Here is an 18,919-nt window from a genome sequence, read left to right as displayed (position 1 = left end):
TACCAATTATACTGTCGTCGGTAATTCAATAACATATTACTGTGTATTTTTATCGTTGAAATTACGAAATTGGTATAATAAATTTGGACGGTTTATCATTGAATATATTTATTATCTTCTTCCCCATTTTAACGGAAACAACGTCATTGTCGCGAGCATTTTCAAGGATCGTCGATGCAGCGAATGCGAGAGATCGGAAACGACCGGCGCGAGGAGCAAAGGATAGAAAGATGAAGAAGAGGAGGAGGAGAAGAGTGGGACGTGAGCGAAACGGAGGACAAGATGATGGATGGTCCCTCTCCACCCTTAGCTGCACCGCGCGCGCGAAGTGAGGGCGTCCCGACGCTGACGACGATGCTGACGCTAATGAGCAAAATATGAGGCGCCACCCTACCACCCCTCTTCCGTCTTTCCGCCCTCTCGCTTTCTCGCCCCCCTTGTCGAGCGCGGTTCTCTTTCTCGCCTGCCTCTCCACCTCCGGCCTCGCCAGGTATCGATTGTCGTTCGCGTTCGCCTAAAGACCAAGAAGAAGAAGAAGGCGAGGCGAACGAGGGAGGGGAGGAAGGTTTCGTCCTGGAACGAAAACAAGACGATCTATCCGTCTGATTACTCGCGCGCCACCCTCCTCCCGCGATTCCTCGCGTATATTCCATTCTCGGTTTGTCTACGTGCATTACCGTATCTTGATCGCCGCTGCAGTAGTCCTGCCCGACGATAAATAATGACCCTGTGCCATCCACGAAACTCTAAATACTGAGAGAGGAATCTTTGTTTCGTTCGAATATTCGAATAAACGTCAGCGGTGTGCAGTACGCCGCGTAATAAAATATAGTCGATGACGCGATCGTATTATGCACGATTATAAAGCATATTAATAAAGGAACACGAGAAAGTGTTAGGAAAAAAAAAACGATGCGAATCGTCGCGACATCGAAATAAATATCATCGATAGAGAGACCCGATAAATACGAGCGTAACGAACGATCTTCGATGACGTTAAATGACAGAGGTACAGCGGGATAGAGCTGAAATTGCGGCGAGCATTAATGACGAGCTGGCCGCTCTTTGTCCGCTCCTTGGAACCTTCGTCCAGCGACACCAGCAGCCAGCACCACCGCCAGTACCACCGTCGCCATGGGGTTAGCACTGGATGTCCACACACGTTTTTACCGCGAACGAGATGCTCCGACGACGAAAAAGGGGCCCGTTTAATTTCATTTCGCCGGCACCGCCCCTACTCTCGACGCCCGGAGCGACGAAGCACCGCGAAAAAGAAACTCTTCGACGTTTTACGAGCGTTCTCGGCTCCTATCCTCCACCACGTTCCAGCGCCGTTCGCGCCAGTCCCTTAAAGGGGACCTCGAAAATCTGCCTGTTGTCGCGGCGCAGCCCTTCGTTAAACGTCTCGAGCCCGGTATCTTCGCGGTTCGCAACGGTGCGAAACTTTACCTTATACTGCGCGATTCTTTATTGCAATAGCCGACCCTTCGTAACTCCGTATTCGCAAGCTTCAAAGTCGTAAAGTAACATTGTCGCGTCACAAGATGGACGGAAGTACTCGTATATCCGAAATGTCACGCAATTTAATGTCTAAAAATTCTCTCGAATTAAAAGAGTAATGATTCTGCAAAAATATATTATGTGTCGTGGGATTAATGAACCGGATATTTTTAATCGTGACGAGAGCCAGATGAGTTGGAAAGAAACTTTGCGACTGTCCGTAATGCAAATACCCTTCGTCTCGCGCGTCTCCACTTCTTTTATTGGGTCACTCCATTTTTGTGTTAACGATCCCGTTTCGGTGTCACGCCTACCACCACGGCCGAGACGTAGAAGAAAGGTTTTTGCGACGCGGCTCGCGGCGAGAGCTCGCTCGCACAGCCTCGTTAGAAATTACCGTGCAGCCCATCCTTCTCGCCGTTAATGAAAGCCGGGTTCTGCGTGGCGAAGATTATTCGCGGTTTTTACATGCCGAGGCCATTCAACGCACAGGCGAAGACGCGCAGCCTCCTGGTCCAGGGGAGAATACCGGAGACTGATGAAAGGAAAAAGAGAGCAAGAGAGAGAGAAAGAGAGAGACGGCATCGGGAGTAGGCTAATTAATTTGGCAAATCATCGCGTCGCAGTGTAAACAGGGTGGTTCGATCTGTCTTTCCCGCACAAAGGGGGTGTCGACCAGAATGAACAAGAACGACGGCGAGGCTGGCGCGGGGAAGTTCGTCCGCCGCGAGGGTGATATCAAAGGGGAAGACGAGGGATATCAATCCCCGGAGAAGCTACGGACTCAGCCTCCGCCAACTGTATAGCCGACGCTTCCGCAGTTCTCAACCGCGAAATCCTCCGTTCGAATTTATCGCCGTCGTAACCGAACACTTCCTTCCCAGTAAGCTCATCCCCATAACGCGCGTCGAATCTTCTCCACAGTTTTTCAAAACGACTGATTTCACCGATGGTTCTCTTTCTCTTTCTTTCTCTCACTTTCTCTCTCTCTCTTTTTCTTTCACCGGATAGTCCAATAGTTATATGTAGCTCGATGTTTATGGCTCTCTGAAGCATTAAATCTTCCCGTGTAAAGATCTATCGGATCATCCACAGGAGTAGTCCCTCACGAACGTTTCGTCTAGCCAGACATTTAATAGATAAACACCGACGTTTCACTTCGAACGTCTCTTTGTAGAAGTATACATACAGAAAAACTGTACGCATAGAATTATTTCATTTTATTTATCAGTAATTTTTTAATATAACTGATTGATTCGTTAAAATGCGAATTTTACAATTATATTTTGCGTATATGACGATGATAAAATGTCTACATTTATTGATCGATACCCGTGCAAAAGCTACATAGAAATACAAGTTGCTGTTAACTCTTGCATATTTTTAAATCAAGGGATTTTTACTCGAAACTGTAGACGCAGAGCTTACGTCGGTTGCGCTCGCGTGACAATCGCGAGTTCGGGCACCAATGGTGACACGAAGAACACCGTACTTTAGCGCCACGGCTTCGTCTCTCCGCTGTTGTATCTTATCGGGGAATCGGGCTTGGTGCGAGGTCAAGGCGTGCTATCGTGGCCACGCGAGCCGCCACGAGCCGCCTTGCGGATATACGAGGTCACCCTCGCTCTTCGATCTGAACGTCTTCCTCGCGGTAACGTACGAGCGCTTCACGTGCCTCACCGAGGTCCGGTCGTGACGATTCCGCCCGAACATAAACCTTGCTCTTTATTTAGCTAGTTAGCTAGACGTATTAAGAATCCGCGCGATTCCGCAGCAACGTGAAAAGTCGCCGCAGTACAAGGAAAATCCCCGGTATCGTATTGCAGAGAAGTCCCCTATCCTCTCTATGCTGACCCGAATTCGTCTGATGCACGAACTTAATAACGACGAAGCGTAAGCAACGGTCAAAGGGAGGAACGACGACGACGGCAACGACGACGGAAGTTGTCCGGAGCGGATATGGTATGATTCACCTGTAATATCGTTCCCCGGAATTCTCGGAGAAGTTGGAATAATCTCATGCGCGCGGTCGTCATCCAGAATCGTTGGTAGACGTCGTCGCTGCCTGGTTATCTTCGACCGCCGACAAAAGCCAACTTAGAATATGAAGGAAATCGTGAGCACCCCTACAGACTCCTTTTCTCCCCCCCGTCGGTGTCTCCCTTTCTCTCTCTCGCTTTCTCTTTTTTCGTGTCTTTCTCTCTCTCTCTCTCTCTCTCTCTGTCTCTTTCTCTCTCTTGCTCACCCATCCATATATCCGAACAGCTATCGCTCTGTCTCTATCGCGTCTCCTTTCTCTCTATCGCGGGCTAGGGGGGCCGAAGGGGTGCGCCGGGCGCGCGGGGTGGTTCTTTCCCTCCTGTGACGGAGGAGTTGAGAGTGCCGTTGAATATGCATGAGAAGCTCGGGCTCCTATCTACCGTCCTAAAAACATTCAGTCGACGCTGAAGCGACCGATGCTCGGACCGACCGCGCGCCTCGTCGCTCGCCAATCAATGTCTCCGACAGGCTCGTCTTGCGAAAATTTCTGTAAGACGCCAAGACGATTCCTTGTAACCACGAACAAGAGAATGAGGAGGGCACCGAGAGAGAACGTCTTCTCCGACCTAACGCTGCCATTGGCCGCAGACGTGCGCTGACATTTTTATTCCGTGGAAGAGAAACCGCGGGGTTCACTGTGCCCTGGGGAATGTTTATTTCACTGAATTTAGATCACCGTTTTTTACTGACGTACCGCTGCTTCACGACTGAATTTTTAATATTGGAGTTTGGACGAGGGGTTAATGTTAAAAAGATATTTCATCGTTTTTCTTATTGTTAAATCTTACTTCAGAAAAAATATCTAAGATCAATCATATTTTACGTTTTTCTTTCTCCCACATATATGTATAAATCCGGATAACAGATGTAACTATCCTCTAATGTTAAATAGTAATGCGCACGTTTTTTTGCCAGAATGGATTTGACATTACGGAATCCGCTCGCGCCGTAGATCAGCTTTATCACGACGACCATCTCGGCCATAATTATGTTGTAACCGCGCGCATAAATGCCGGCGCGTAAAGTGAAGCGTGTTAAGCGTGACTCGATTATCTTTCGAATCAGACACGGAAGAACGCCGTGTCTGAAATATCGCTCTCGATCCCGAAGAACGAGCGCGATCTCGTCCGCGTGCACGCGCGCTACTTAACTACGCGCGAACGCATATATACGCAGGAATGCTTAATGCATTCAAATGATATTCACTCTCGCGCGCTGACGCGAATGCTTTCGACAAATTAACGCCGTGTATCGAATAACTATCTACCCGCTGCGAGAATGCGCGCGCGTGTGTGATGCGTGTGTGCGCCCGCGCGCGCGCGGTTTCTCGAGCATCTTGTAAATCAAACATACGATCGGTAGTTCCGATAACGCCTCCCCGGCGTTTCGCTCGATATAATTCCGCAGAGGAACATTCGTGATTACGTGTAAACGTCTCTCCCCCCGCCGCGGCGCGCCGTCTAATATTCATACACCGTAGGAATCGCGCGGTAACTCGATAACTCTCTCCAGTAACTGGCAATAGTTAACCAGTTAATCGCATAATCGTGTATGTCCATTTCGCGGTGCCGAAGAAGATAAGAAATCGCCAGAAATGGAGCTTGCGCTGCGTTTACAGATACGTTACGCGAGGTCCTTCCCGCATGAAGTTCTTTCTCGTCGTTTAACGAGGCCTCTGTAAAACGTTCGATCATTTTTTGACCGGAAGAATTCTTTCGGTCCTTATCAGCGAGGTCCGATTAAACGCGACAGGAAGCAAGGTGGACAACATGGCTTTGTCGCCATCTCTCGGCGACACTGGGAGGCAGGGTAGCCATTTTGTTTCTGGAGGTGGCCAGAAGGTCGCCGTGGTGTCGCGGCACACCCGCGCATGTCCATTGGTCCCTCCTACGATGTCCTCCCGACGGCGGCGGCGGCGGCGGCGGCGGCGACGGTTTCTCTCCTCCGCTCCGTTTCGCCTCGCCTGAGCGACGAGGCGAGAGACGACGTACCCCTCTACCACGGCCCACGGCTTCTCCTCTTCCATCCCCCTACGCGACGGACTCTCCCCACCTCGAGTCCACGACTTCCCCACCTCGGGGGACCCGACCACCTTCCCTTTTGTACCCGCCGCACCCTCTGGCCGTCGTCGCGGCGGCGAAACGCTCCCCCTCCCCTTCGCTCCTGCCTCCCCCTCGCCGGCCACCGCCGACACGGCCACTACCATCGTCTTCTCCTCCGGCTCTCTTCCACCTCCAACGGCGACGATCCCACCCATCCCACCGTCGTGCGATATTATCACTCCGTTTTACTCGCGATTTATCGGCCTTTATCAACTACATTGCCACCGAACGGTGTGTATCGTTGCTGCTTGGCTGCCGCGATCGCATAGCCACGTTTCGTTCCCCGGCTACGATCCACGCCAGGTTCTCTTCCACCGCGCGACGTGCCCGGCACGGCGTGCCCTCGTAAATCAGCGCCAGTGGTTTATCGTCGTCGCCCGACTGAAAACCGCAGAACCGACCTGCTCCCGCTTTCTCGCCGTGTCGTCCGAAGGTCGACAACGGTGCGTCCAACTCGCCCTACTCGTCCTGATGATTTTTTCTCGTTTGCACTATGGCGTGAACAAATATCAAACAGCTTTAGACTCAATATATTTATCCTCAAATACGGGGGTGGAGATTTGTATATGAATCTCTCTAATCTGGGATACCAGTTTGCATACTGATAAATGCCAAAGTTGGAGATATACGTCACGAAACATGCGTGGGATCTTGCGAATACATGTATATTTGCAGCGAAAATAAAAAAAAAAGAAAAGCGAATAATAAATTTTGTATTATACAATACGTCAGCGAAAGAACTATTAATTGCGGGATAAGTCTTGCGCAATTATGCGAAAACGATTAGACCGATGTCATTCAATTTGCTCCAACTTGTACTAACTACATTTTCGATTTTATATTGTCTAATCTTATTGTAAATTTATTCCTTGATGAACAAATTATCATGTCTTTTAGACGAATCATAACAGATAATATATTGTTCTTAGGAAATAGACAAATGACACAAAATGTGATCGTTGCCCTTAGAAACTTGCAAACCTAAATAGCCGATAACTAAAGAGTGTTTTATGTCTTTCTACAGAGCTTCTAACACAAACTTTATTTAGGGAAAATGTGACTTCCACATTTTGCGGGACGATTAGATGTCAGATTCCGGTTTCTCAGAGAATGCATTCGTCATATCTCGCATCGATCGGCCGTCTTTGAACCCGTCATATTCAAGTTTAACTCCGCGAGATGATGCTCGATTTCCAACTAGTTACACTTAACACAGAACTCTAGCGTTCGCGTCGCGTCTCTCGACACCTTCCTCGCTTTTCCTTCGCCTCAATCGAACTCGGGGAATCGAGCAGACGCGAACAAAAATTCCTACCATCGCCTCTGTCTATTCCGGCAAAACTATCTGCCACCCATCTACGCGGTCTTTCCCTCTCGTTCCAGCTTGGGAACAAAGGGATCGCCGCGCGATTCCATTTCCCGTCGTCATAGTCGTCGCTTTACATCCTGTTCCTGACTCCACGATGTGCTTTCTCGCAGGCTCTAACGCGCGAGGGGACACCGCTCGCTCACTCGCTCGCGTGCGCTCTCGTTTTCGCACATACGTGTATACGTGTGTACATACATGGATGAACGTGCGACTCGTGCGTACGTACATATACGCGAAACGCGTGTCGGTCGCTTATACATGTGTGCATGTACCTATAGAGTATAGAGATATATACATATATATTATATATCTATATATATATATATATATATATACATATATATATAGATATACATATATACGGTGGATAGGTAGGTATGCATACATCGGAGGCACCGATGCACGGTAGAGTGCTTTCGAGGCGAGTGCAGTAGAGACTCACGGTGCTGCACGGTCTGGTGATTAGCGCCGCCCCCTGGGGACGGCAACCGCCAATCGGTGGACGGCGTCGCGGCGCCCGTCGTCGTCGCTTCACCGCACGAAGCCGCCGCTGCTGCTGCCGCCGCCGCCACCGCCGCCGGCGCCGCTGCCGCTGCCGCTGCCGCCGCCGGGAGTCCCCTGCGGGTCCGCACAATCGCGGATATAGCGGATAGCGTCGGGCAAAGCCACGACAAAAATCAATCACTCGCTGCTTCCTCTTGTTCGCGATGCTCTCTCCCTCGCTCCTTCCATCCATCCGCCGCGCGCTTCTATTTCTGTTTCCCTCCGGTTACACGGCTCGTTCTCGCTTCCTCTCTTTCTCCGTCCTCGTTTTCTCCATCCGCCGTCAGCCGCTCGCAGTGGCTGTCTGCGCGAAACCGAAACGCATCTATCGCGCGTTTTCCCCGCATCCGGTTCTGGCTTATCTCCCGCAATATCCCGCATCCCTACAGGCATCAGCCGCTTCGCGAAAGTTCACCAAAATCGTGACTCAATATCGAGCGCGGAAAAACGCAAAGAGCTGTTGCAGAAGGCTAATTGTAAACTTCTAAACCTGAATGATTGAATTTTTGAATATAAATATTTTCGTGAATTTTTCTAAACCTATCGATGTAAGAAAACAAACATTTTTGTATTCTTTCGACTTTATTTATTAGTAAATTAACAATTAAAGTCGAAAACCGTCGAGTCTCTGTAATATTCCCCTTCGTACTCTCATAATGTTCCCATTCATGCTTCACCACTGTGAAGATCGCTGTTCGCGGAAGAGTTCGGAGGAAAATATGTGGGAACGACTTCGTCGCGGTGCTTCACCGTCACCTCGTCGAGGCGTCATACGAATCCTATCGTCGCGAGTCGACCGATTTTTCTCGCGCGATCTTCCCACGTTCTCTCGCATCCCGCACACGCGCGCGTATCATTCTTCGCCTGCGTCGATCCACGTCCTCGACGCATGCAAGAGCGGGACAAGGACAAGCGAGATCCCGCCCGACCTACCGGACTGACCGACGACCCGCCTTGAATTTCATTCACACACCGCGAGGTCGACTCTCGGTACTTACGCGGAATACAAAACGACGTTCCCATGGATCGGACGATACGGCAATACGTCGGCGTGAGCCGCCGAAATTAGAGAGGTAGCCGTGAAACTTTCCAAGTACTTATCTTCTGGTATCGGATATTAAAAGAATCCCAGTATTAGAATGTAACATTTATGCTATGCAACTGACCTCGTCTTGCGTAAGATTAATTTTCCAATTTATAAATTCAAATTTCCTTCATTCATTAATAAGTTTCATGCGTATTACACAGAAAAAAAGAAGTGTCAAATCCAGACTTACATACTCGTATGCAACAATCTATAATCTTGAAATATAAGATTATATTGCTTTAAATAAAAAAAATATGCTTGAATAAAGTCAATTATATACCAAGAAAAAAAAGTTGAAATTCTTATAAAAAGATTATTGTGTATATATGAGTATATAAGTTTTGATTTAGCACTTCTTTTTTCTGTGCAAAAGATTCTAGGACTTCTTCCCAGATAAATTAAATTTTAGGATTATTATGAGTAAAAATAAGGTATGGATTAATTGCGAGAAAGAATTATTGCGATAAGATTTTATTTTATCTTCAAACTTATAATTATTGTCGCAGGTTAACTCTGTTTCGTTTTTCTATCGCGCGTGATTTTCGTTGTCGCGCGAAATAACAAAGTTCTCACAACTTGCGAAATAGGGGAGCGATATTTTTCTTACTAAAGCGACCCTTGGTATATCGCTTAGCGAGACCATCGTCACGTCGCAGCGGCGGACGTGGTTATGACACCAAATCGATCCGCGAGCTATCGAGCGGCGAACTTGCTGCGCGCACAGGTATCTGAAAGAACTTCCGCCGCCGCCGCCGCCGCCGCCGTGCAACCACGGCTGTAGTTTCCCGAAGCGGCCAATTTCTACGGCCGCGTTACGCGATTTTCATAAATTAAGATCGGGAGGCATGCGTACACGGCAGCGGCACGAACATAGACATCGTGACAGCGAACGTCGGGTAGGAAAGGAGAGCGGCGCGGGTAGGAGAGGAGGAAGACCGGAGACCGGAGAAGGAGGGTTGAAGCCCGTGACTGAAAACATCCCATAGCGATAAGAATCTCCCGGCGATTAATTGGTATGACAGCGGCACACGTTGCCGCCGCAACGCGCCGCGTTAGATCGCGCAGTGCGCCAGCCGTGACAGTGCGTCCGTGTATCTCGCGCGATATCTCCTTATGACGATGCCCGGTCGACGACTCCACTTCATCCTCCCCTCTATCCACCGTCTTAGGTTCTTGTCTACCAGTGCAAAATGAAAAAAAAAAAAAAAAAAAAAAAGAAAACGAAAAGAAGAAGACGAGAAGGATGCACCAACGTTCCCGTGCCGATAAAGAAGGGATCACCCTTGCGCCACGTCGCAACGTGCCGCAAGTTCTCACCGGAACTTGTAGTTCCGGGAAAAGCCTGTAGGGAGGCCAGCTGCCGGAAGTCGTCGGGGCTGCGGAGCGCCGCGCTTTACCGCGCGAAAACTCTCGCTCCGAGCGCGGAAGAGAGCTTCGCCCGGTGCAGGGATCTACTTGCCGCTCGGGGGTTCGCATCCCCGATGCCGAGCCCTCCTCCACCCTCCTCCTAGGTGGATGCGCATACCCACGTGGTAATGTAGGGATCTCGGGAAAGCTCGCAGGACCTTATCCTGAGGCCCGGTGTCCTAGACGTCGACCTCGCGGTAACACGACCAACGTGAGCTTTTCATTGCGAGTTTATCCCGCATCCACCGTGACAACGACGTTGGATAATGAATTTTAAAACAGAGCGGGGAACAGTTTCAAGTCGCGAGTGAATATCTAGAACACATAATCAGAGTTTCATTCAAGCGTTGAAATATTCAACTATGTAAGTGTTAAATATCACTGTTTTTGTGTATTTCTTATCGTATCAGATAATGATTGCCATAAATTTTCATTATATTTAGAAAAACTTAATCTAAGATATTCCCTGTACACGTATAACAGCGGTAATGATTAATCTATGTACAAAATATAAGTTTATTATAGATATAAAGATTAAAATGAAAAAAGTAGTCGCAAAACTTTAAAAGCATTTCGAAATACACGGAGATACACCTATCATTAGACATCGAGGAACGTGATGAGATTGATTTAACGAGATACGGCTGTTAATCATCCCGTTGAGCGGTGCACGATCGGCCTTTGTACAATAACATCGGTACGCACACACGCGAGACGATAAAGCGCAGCTGCAAGAGTAGTCTTGTCCGGATCTCTCCGATTGCCGCTGCGGTGTCCGAGGTCAGCCGTGTTGGTTCGTGGGCCGTGTGGCTGGCCCCGAAGATCGTTGGTCCACCTGCTCCGCGCGCGCGGCAAGCGTTCACCTGCACGCCCATGCCGAACTTACACTTTCACACGCACACGCAGTCATACACGAAAGATATCCACCTTTCGTCTGATCGCACGAACGCTCATATACGTCTCAACACATCGGCAATTCCAAAAATCCGATATTAAATCTGACTAAATTCGCTAACTCTCGTATTATGGCTCTGCTTCTTTAGCAATGACTTTACTAGGAGAAAGTTTATCTTTCTAATCACGATCAAGGAAGAGAGTTGAACATTTAAAGCTATGTTTAAAGTATTGATTCTATTAGTTAATGGGTTGCTTGTTTCTTTTGGTATGAAAAGCAAATATAATTGAGACATTTTTCCACATTCTTTCCCTTTTCTATTGAACAGATCCACCAAAGTGGCCAACGATTTATCTCAAGGATGTCACGATTTTCTTCGATATCTCATCGGTTACATAATTATCCGTTTCTTTTCCCCACGGTATCATCGTAACGAAGGAAGAAGAAGTTTGGAAGCACACCTTGCGCGACAGGTGCCATTCTCCTGGGTAGCAGGCGCAAGTAACAAGTACCCACGCGCGTTCGCTCATACGGCTTCTCTCTTCCACCGGCTCTATCTCTTTTGCATGATAAACGCGCGTCCACGCTCACGCTCTTACTCCACGTATATGCCTACCGGTCGCCGCCGTCGTTGCCGAGCTATATCGTCTTGGTGCGCGCGCTGGCCGTGTCCGGTAGACGCTATCGTCGGTACTTAAAAATATGTTAGCGGCCGGCATATAAGCACCGTGACCTCCGTGATACGATCTAAAGAGCCCGGGAGGCCTGCTGGGACAGCGCGTCAGATGCTTTTACACGCCGGCAGACGGGGTGGATTGCCGAGGGTGACACGGGAGAGAGAAAGCGAGAGGAAGACCGTGACTGTAACCGTCACGCCGGACATCGCTGGACGCCTATCACCGGAAAAAGGCCGAAACGAAGGCTGACCTATCTGATACGGTCTGAGACACCGGGCTCGTGCACGTGCTCGCACATCGCGGTAAAATGTGCAGAAGTTCTTTAATTCTTGCTGTTGCAAGACGAATCACAGTTTGCCAAAAACGCAATATTTATATTACGTTTGTCAACAAAATTGCATCTTATTGACCGATTTATATATCTTATGTGAGAAAAGCACGATTGTCATTGCCAGAGAATTCTGCACCAATTATAGATGCCATTGATATTTAAAGATAGACATTATAAGCTTAATACCCCTTAGAAAAGTAATTCTCTCGTTAATATTTTCGAAACACAAATTCACGACGTCGAAAGCTCTTCAGGCAAAGCTACCATTAATAACGCGAGGCACAGGAGCTCTTTGTTTAACCGCGCGTCATTTGAGCCCGTGGTGTGTTAGCTTCTGGGAGGAAGTAAGAAATTGATAGATCCTCTCTGTGTATCGGGTGAGAGATCGGGTGAGAAGGAAGTAGACGATAGTCTCCTTCGCGACACGGGGAGGCGGCAGTCGGCGAGGCGAGGAGAAAAGAGGTCGCGTCATTGCTGGCCATGGCCGGTGATCGATGGCGCTGGGCGTTATCTTCGCTACCCCCTCTTGTTCCCGCGGTAATTCATCATCTCGGTCTGTTTTTCACTTACTTTATATGCAACATATTCCGTAATTTTTATTCAGTCAACCAGCCACCGCCGCTGCCGCCGCCGCTGCCGCCGCCGCCGTCGCTGCTGCTGCCACAGCCATCTCCATACAGAACCCGCCTCATAAAACGCCGGCGAGCCAGCCTTCGGTGGACCGTCATCCCCGCGAATCGCGAGCGATACAGCTGAAGAAGCGACTAACGTCTCCTCCGGTCCAAAGTAACTCTCCTCGGAACGAAGTCCGAGGGGTTACGCAAGCTTGCACTCTATATGCTAAGGAATTTCGATATGGAGATCCGGACCGGGTCGTTCCCCGGGACTGGTCAGTTTGATTTATTGGCTCGAAATCGAGCCACGCTAAATTTCGGGGAAAATATGCTGTCCCCCAGCCGTGTCACAACGCCCCCGGCTCGCCACTGAACGCGCCGCGTCCTCTGACCGGGCTTTCCCGGCCGGCGATATTTCCATAAAATGAATTATTAGACTCTCAGATATATCCGGGAAAACGCGCGGGATGCGCCAGGCTCTGTTCTCCGGCATAGTTTGACAGAAATCTCGGGGTGAATTTATGTCGCCTAAGACAATCTCGCGAGAGTGGAAAGGGACTCGTATTTTAATGTCTTCTTCGTGAATTTATGAAGTCGAAACGTATGGCAAAATTTTGATTATATCAGAACATAGAGTACTTGTATGCAATACACATATAAATTTTAGTGACACGATGAGACTGCAATATGAAATATTGCGGTTAAACTATAAAATTGATTGAACTGTTACATTAATTTATACCAAGTAACTTATTCTCTACAGAAAAATATTAATATGATAGAGCAAGTTATCGATAGCCTGTGCTATGCGTAGTCATAACGCCAAGTAAACATTCCTGTATTCGGTAAAGTTCAAACAATCATCGGTCACCGATGGATATCCTTTTGGGCGATACTCTCGAAGCCCTAAAGTGAGTCTAAGCGCTAAGTAAATCGGGAGAAACAGGGAACGAGAGGATGAGGCAGGACCATGGCAAGAGGTACGAAAGACACGAGTGTCGAGAGGATGAGAAACGGTGGATGCCAAAGGTCGAGGATGGGGAAAAGGTGAATCGTAGTAGTAAGGGTAAAGTAAGGAAAGAGGGAAGAGGCGGAGGTGTGGGAGTGATGCGAGCAAGGGGATCGAGGTGCTTTCGAGGCTCGAGAGTCGCACGGAATCTGCATTTCAGCCTTCCGTTTCCACCCTCTCCCCCCCTTCCTCCTCCCGCACGGACTCGCTGGAACCCAAGAGCTTTCGAACGGCTCGCAAACACTCCGCATCGCGAGAAAGCTTCCGTAGCTGTTCACACGGGGGTGTGTGCATCTGTGTACGCATGCATGGATACAACTATAGGCGCTGTAAAGACTCCCCGGTAATCTTCGCGTCTCTGTCTCTCTCTCGTCCTCGTACTTTTACTTTCGTTTCAGTATTTGCCTTGCGACAGAGGGGCAATGCGAACCTTTTATTCGACAGATCAGTATTTTGCGTAAATATATATAGGGGGACGAAAATAGATCCTTCAGTAATTGGACTTGTTAAAGATTAGACAAAATCCACATATTACTTCTCTTAACTTTAGTCTTTAATTATAAAGAATTCTATCAAAGATTTTAAAAAATCTAGTTTGCATTTAAACACGATTGATTATATATGAGTAATTGTTCGTACAATGTCTGAGAAACTTTAAATAACGACCGCGAAGGTCCGATGTACAAGACCGGAGGGACGAAACGCCACGCCGAACGCGGAATGAAAAATTGTTTACCGCGCGCTCGGCCAGCCGGAAGGGTGCAAGAGTCGGGAGAAGGATGGTGAAGAGACGGCCGGTAGGAAGAGGCAAAGGCGACGGGTAATTAATCCGCGGTTTTTCTCGTCTAATTAGTTGGATTTATTCCGTTGGTCCCCCTTATCCACAAGCTCTCCTTCGCTCTCGTCGCGTCTCGCTCGCCCGCGCCGTCGAGTGAGCGCCGTCGCGCTCTCTCCAAGCGTAGCTGGATGGGTTGATATATGGAAATGTATGCGGGGAGATGGAGGTTCGCATTTTTCCAGGCACGGTGTGCCTTCATTTCCACCGCAGCTTGCTACACCTCCCGCCCCCGTAACCATTCGCCCCCTCCCCCCGCGCGTCTTCCTTTCCCGTTCGGCTTACAGCCCCGTACCCAACACCCCCCCCTTAATGACGCGTCTACTCGTTAAATTCGTGTCAGGCCACCGCTCTTTCTAGTCGCCGAGCTTCTCGAATCCGCGCGAGATCCCGCGTACTTAAGGACGAATCCGCTTCCACCTTAGCGAGGATTTTCACTTTCCACTCGTGAAAACCTTTTCCTCGTCGCTTGATCTTTCGCGATGATCCCCGCTAAGCTCGCTGAGATCTCGAGGACTGTCTCCGGGAGGACTGGTTCCGTTAACGTTCACGAGAAATTACTTTGTTCGATGTGCAAAGAATACGTGCAGTTAATACGTGATTTAATACATTTCGGCTACGGACATTGACGTCTGTATACTCATCTGAGTATACATCTGACAAAAATCAATTCTAATTGATTTTTTAATCGCATTTTATTCGGAATTGACAAAATCGTAATCTTATTAAATAAAATGGTAATTTTCACTTTCTTGGTGTTCTATCTAATAAAGAAAAAAAAGCTGATGCACACAAAACAGCACTCAGCAGAGCGGTAAGACAAAAGAATCGCGTTTCCGTGCCAGAAGCCTTGAACGCACCAAGTCCGGTGAAGATGACGACTCGAGAACATCCGGTATTCTAAAACAACAAAACAAGTTAAAAATAAGTACGGATAATGTAGCATGTACAGTACAAAAATTATCCAAGACAAATATGTGCTACAATAATAACTTCGCTAAAATTCGTTCGCGAGATAAAATAGCAAAAAATGCACGATAGTACCTTACCATGATCATTGAAAAGTACAGTTAAAAGAATGCAATATGTATGCGCATAATTGAATAATGCACGAGGTCACTGTCCATAATATATTTCTTGCATACAACAAGATCACTTAGTACTGAAATAAAAACGTTCAGTATGAAGACATTGACCTCTATAATAGCAACATTGTATTTTATTACAAACAGTCCTAGAAATCCTTCATTTGAAATAATACAGTATAACAGTTTCTGATATGTGGCAATGTTGAGGAATCAGCCTATTAGACATTGCTATCGAATAATATCTTTAATTCGATAATAAATAATGAATATCTATTCCATTTCGCAAGTTTTCAGTTTTTTTTTTCCAGAAAGAGCTAGGGATATCCAACTTTTGAGCACTTATACAAAGCATTTATTTTTATCCAACTCGATCTCTTTTTTCCTGAAATATCCGTAATGATTTGGAAAAGCATCAGGGAAGTGTCTAAACACACTGTCGCCATTTTTTAACATCGGCCATCAAAGACGACATCGCAACAGCGGTGGAAACGGTTGCGGCGGTTACATTTCCCGGTGCGGTCGAAGCGTTTCGACCAGCAAAAGCTCTCCCGTGAACGTGGAGCCGTGCGATATAGCGATACACGCGAAACACACGCACACGCCGGCGCGGCCGGCGAACAGAGAACTCGCGTGTTGCGCGCCATAGTACGCCGGATAGTCACAAAGGAAAGAGGGAGAGAAAGACAGAAAGAGGCAGGAGTGAAAACGGCAACGGGTTACGAGGAAGCCAGAAACGCGCGGCGTACCCGCGGCGATGCCCAGGCACGTACCTGGTAAGTAGTAGGTAACGTAATGGGTAGCAGGCAGTAGGTGGCAAGGCTGCGTGACGAGGCGATTGCGGACCGTGACTAAAATATTTAAAAATATGTATCTTTCTGGCCGGACTGCCGTCCAGTTCCAGTTCCAGTCCCCCGGTGCGGACTCCGTCCGCCGTTCCCCGCCGCATGCCGCTCCCAAGCTCTCGCCGCTGCGCCTCGCTATATTTATTTCGCGTTTCCTTCCTGCCGACCGCGCTCGAAGGGGTGCTACTGGTTAGCCTTTCCCGTGCTGAATTTCGCCGCCGCCTCCTCTCCACCCTCCTCTATTCCCAAAGCTTACGCAAAGCGAGCACTTCGCTCCGTTTCTCAACGGAGTGTGGTCACTCGCCAAGAAGAACCTAAAGGATAATTATCTACAATGCGCAGTACAAATCTAACATAAAATAGAGTTGGATACGTATGTTCTAAATTAAAATAATCGCTCTGTTGATATCTTGTAATTTTCAATGTTAAAAAATACCTTGTCTTGAACTTTTTAAGGAAACTGCGGCTAAAAGCGAACTTCATTAATAATTAACATATATACAACATTTATTTTCCCGTTTAAAACTTTGTTTTATTTACGTCCACCAGCGCACTATATAATTACTACTATTCCTCAAGTAGTTTATGAAGATTAAAGTCAGGCAAACATTTATCAATACGCGTTAATGGCAATGACGAAGCTATGTTACTTGTCAGATAATCATGTCATTAATAAAACTTGGACGTGCGATGTATTTCTTGCTAGCGGAACTTTATATCGCTCCGCGTAATAATAGTTTCATAGAATTGTCCCGTTATTGCCATTCAATTACATTCACTCGTAATTACCCTCATACGAATACTTGTGATTATAAGACGACATTATGAATATTAGTAACAAAATGTTAACAAGTGACGAGTTTTACCAACATACATGCATATGTGTGACTTAAAAACAGTTGCTATTAAACTTTATCTAGTTTCAAGATGGTTAAAATGATTTTTCATCGTAGAATAATCTGCAGCACGAATATACCAAACACCATCAAAGCAGGTGAACGTTTAAAAAACACACGTGCCTTTGTGGCCGTTACCATTGCAATCCCACCCCCAACGAGAACTTGAAAAATATTCTTACATTATCTGACATACACGTAGCGTGCCTTTACACCGACTGTCCTCTTACAGGATTACCCAATACCATAAGTTAACGAGCAGGTGGACCGGCACAATCATGTAGGCGCATTTGCCGCTGGAAGCCGTACAACTCGACCTTTGAAAATTCGCTTGACCGCTCGCACAACTTCCCGCATCTCCGACATCGAATGCATTATGCAAAAGTAAAAACGCGAGCTCTATCCGAAGCTCCTCCACATTCGGTACCAATTACACAATTACCTTGGAATCTATTCGACAAGCCGATTATTCGGTCCACCCTCATCGATTGTAATATTAAATACGGCTTAGGCAGGTGAGTAAACTAGACGACGTATGCGTATGCATTCGTAATTGCAATCCTGCTTATCGTGGGCCATACGGTTGAGAATGCCGGATGACCTCGACTATCCTCGGGGCCCTCGGGGCTCGGGGCCCTGGACGGCCGGGTGCGAAACGCCGACAACAAACGGTCGTGCCCGAGGTCCGCGCGATGCATATTCATGATTCCTTTTTTTTCTCCGATCGCCCATCGCGGGAAAGAGGAAGTGAGTTCTGTTGGGCGCAACGCGCGTCGTGACACGTTGAAGACAGCCCGCAGGGCGCATCGCGACACGACAAGGCGCATACTAATCGCGATTTTCGGGACATCCGCTCGTCGAGCCTTTCCGTCAACCTGCCCCTCTCGAAACGTGTGACTGTTACTGCCCTATCATATGTTACACCTAGATCCGCATAGGTCGAAAGTTAATGCGATGCAGCACGTGGCGGATCAGAACGCGGTCGAATTTCTTGACGTATCGCAATATGTAAAAATGTTGCATAAATGTATTAGGGCATCGAGTATTATGCATTTTTCGATTTACAGCACGCTAATCCGCGACATTAAAAATCTGCATATTTAAAGGGATTTACTTCAGCCTTTTTTTCATTGAATTTTAGCGCTCGGTCTGATAGTTTTCTACTTGGGAGAGATTTAACAAGTGAAAGTGGAGAATCAGAGTTATACAAGTTATTTAATCTTATAATAGTTTATAACGGCATTGTAAAAACTGATATTACCATGAAAATTGAATGAAAGAAAGAACTGAAAGAAGTCTATTGCTTTTTAATAAATAAATTGTAAAGTAAATGTCTCGACACAATATAATGCCGCGGTCCTCCGACAATTAAGCTCTATAAAACAGTAAACCGTGGTCCGGGATACCCGGAGTTTCGGTCGCCAATGAATATTTTTATTTAATGCCCCATTAGTGTTCTTCCCGCCCCAACATTTACTCTGCTCTAGCCCGCCCTCGGAATTGTCAGGAATAATTGTTCAGGATGTTGCTGATGTTCCAGAAAAACACTCGTGTAATCACAAGGAAGCATCTTTTAATTAAGAACGAATTTTTGGGAATTTTTATTGTCGAGAAATGGTTTACATTCCGATAAATTATTATAAGTTTTTGTCGATAAGTTATTACAAGTTTTTGTCGTGAATTT

General features: G+C 47.4%; 2 long non-coding RNA genes across 2 annotated transcripts in view; one reads left to right on the top strand and one right to left on the bottom strand.

The window, feature by feature from the left end:
• Positions 1 to 18,919, top strand: part of LOC139780905 (uncharacterized) — a 120,312-nt gene that overhangs the window by 12,785 nt on the left and 88,608 nt on the right. The window lies entirely within an intron of this gene.
• Positions 15,086 to 16,572, bottom strand: LOC139780914 (uncharacterized). Its single transcript, XR_011720378.1, has 2 exons — positions 16,268 to 16,572; positions 15,086 to 15,309 (listed from the first exon to the last, which is right to left on the bottom strand). It is a non-coding gene; the product is annotated as an uncharacterized lncRNA (long non-coding RNA).

The sequence above is a fragment of the Temnothorax nylanderi genome, unplaced genomic scaffold, assembly GCF_030848795.1.
Source record: "Temnothorax nylanderi isolate EJ_2023f unplaced genomic scaffold, tnyl_v1.0 TNYL_tig0305_pilon, whole genome shotgun sequence".
Lineage (NCBI taxonomy): Eukaryota > Metazoa > Arthropoda > Insecta > Hymenoptera > Formicidae > Temnothorax > Temnothorax nylanderi.
Note: the sequence above shows the minus strand (reverse complement) of the source record. Positions and strands in the feature narration are given on the sequence as shown.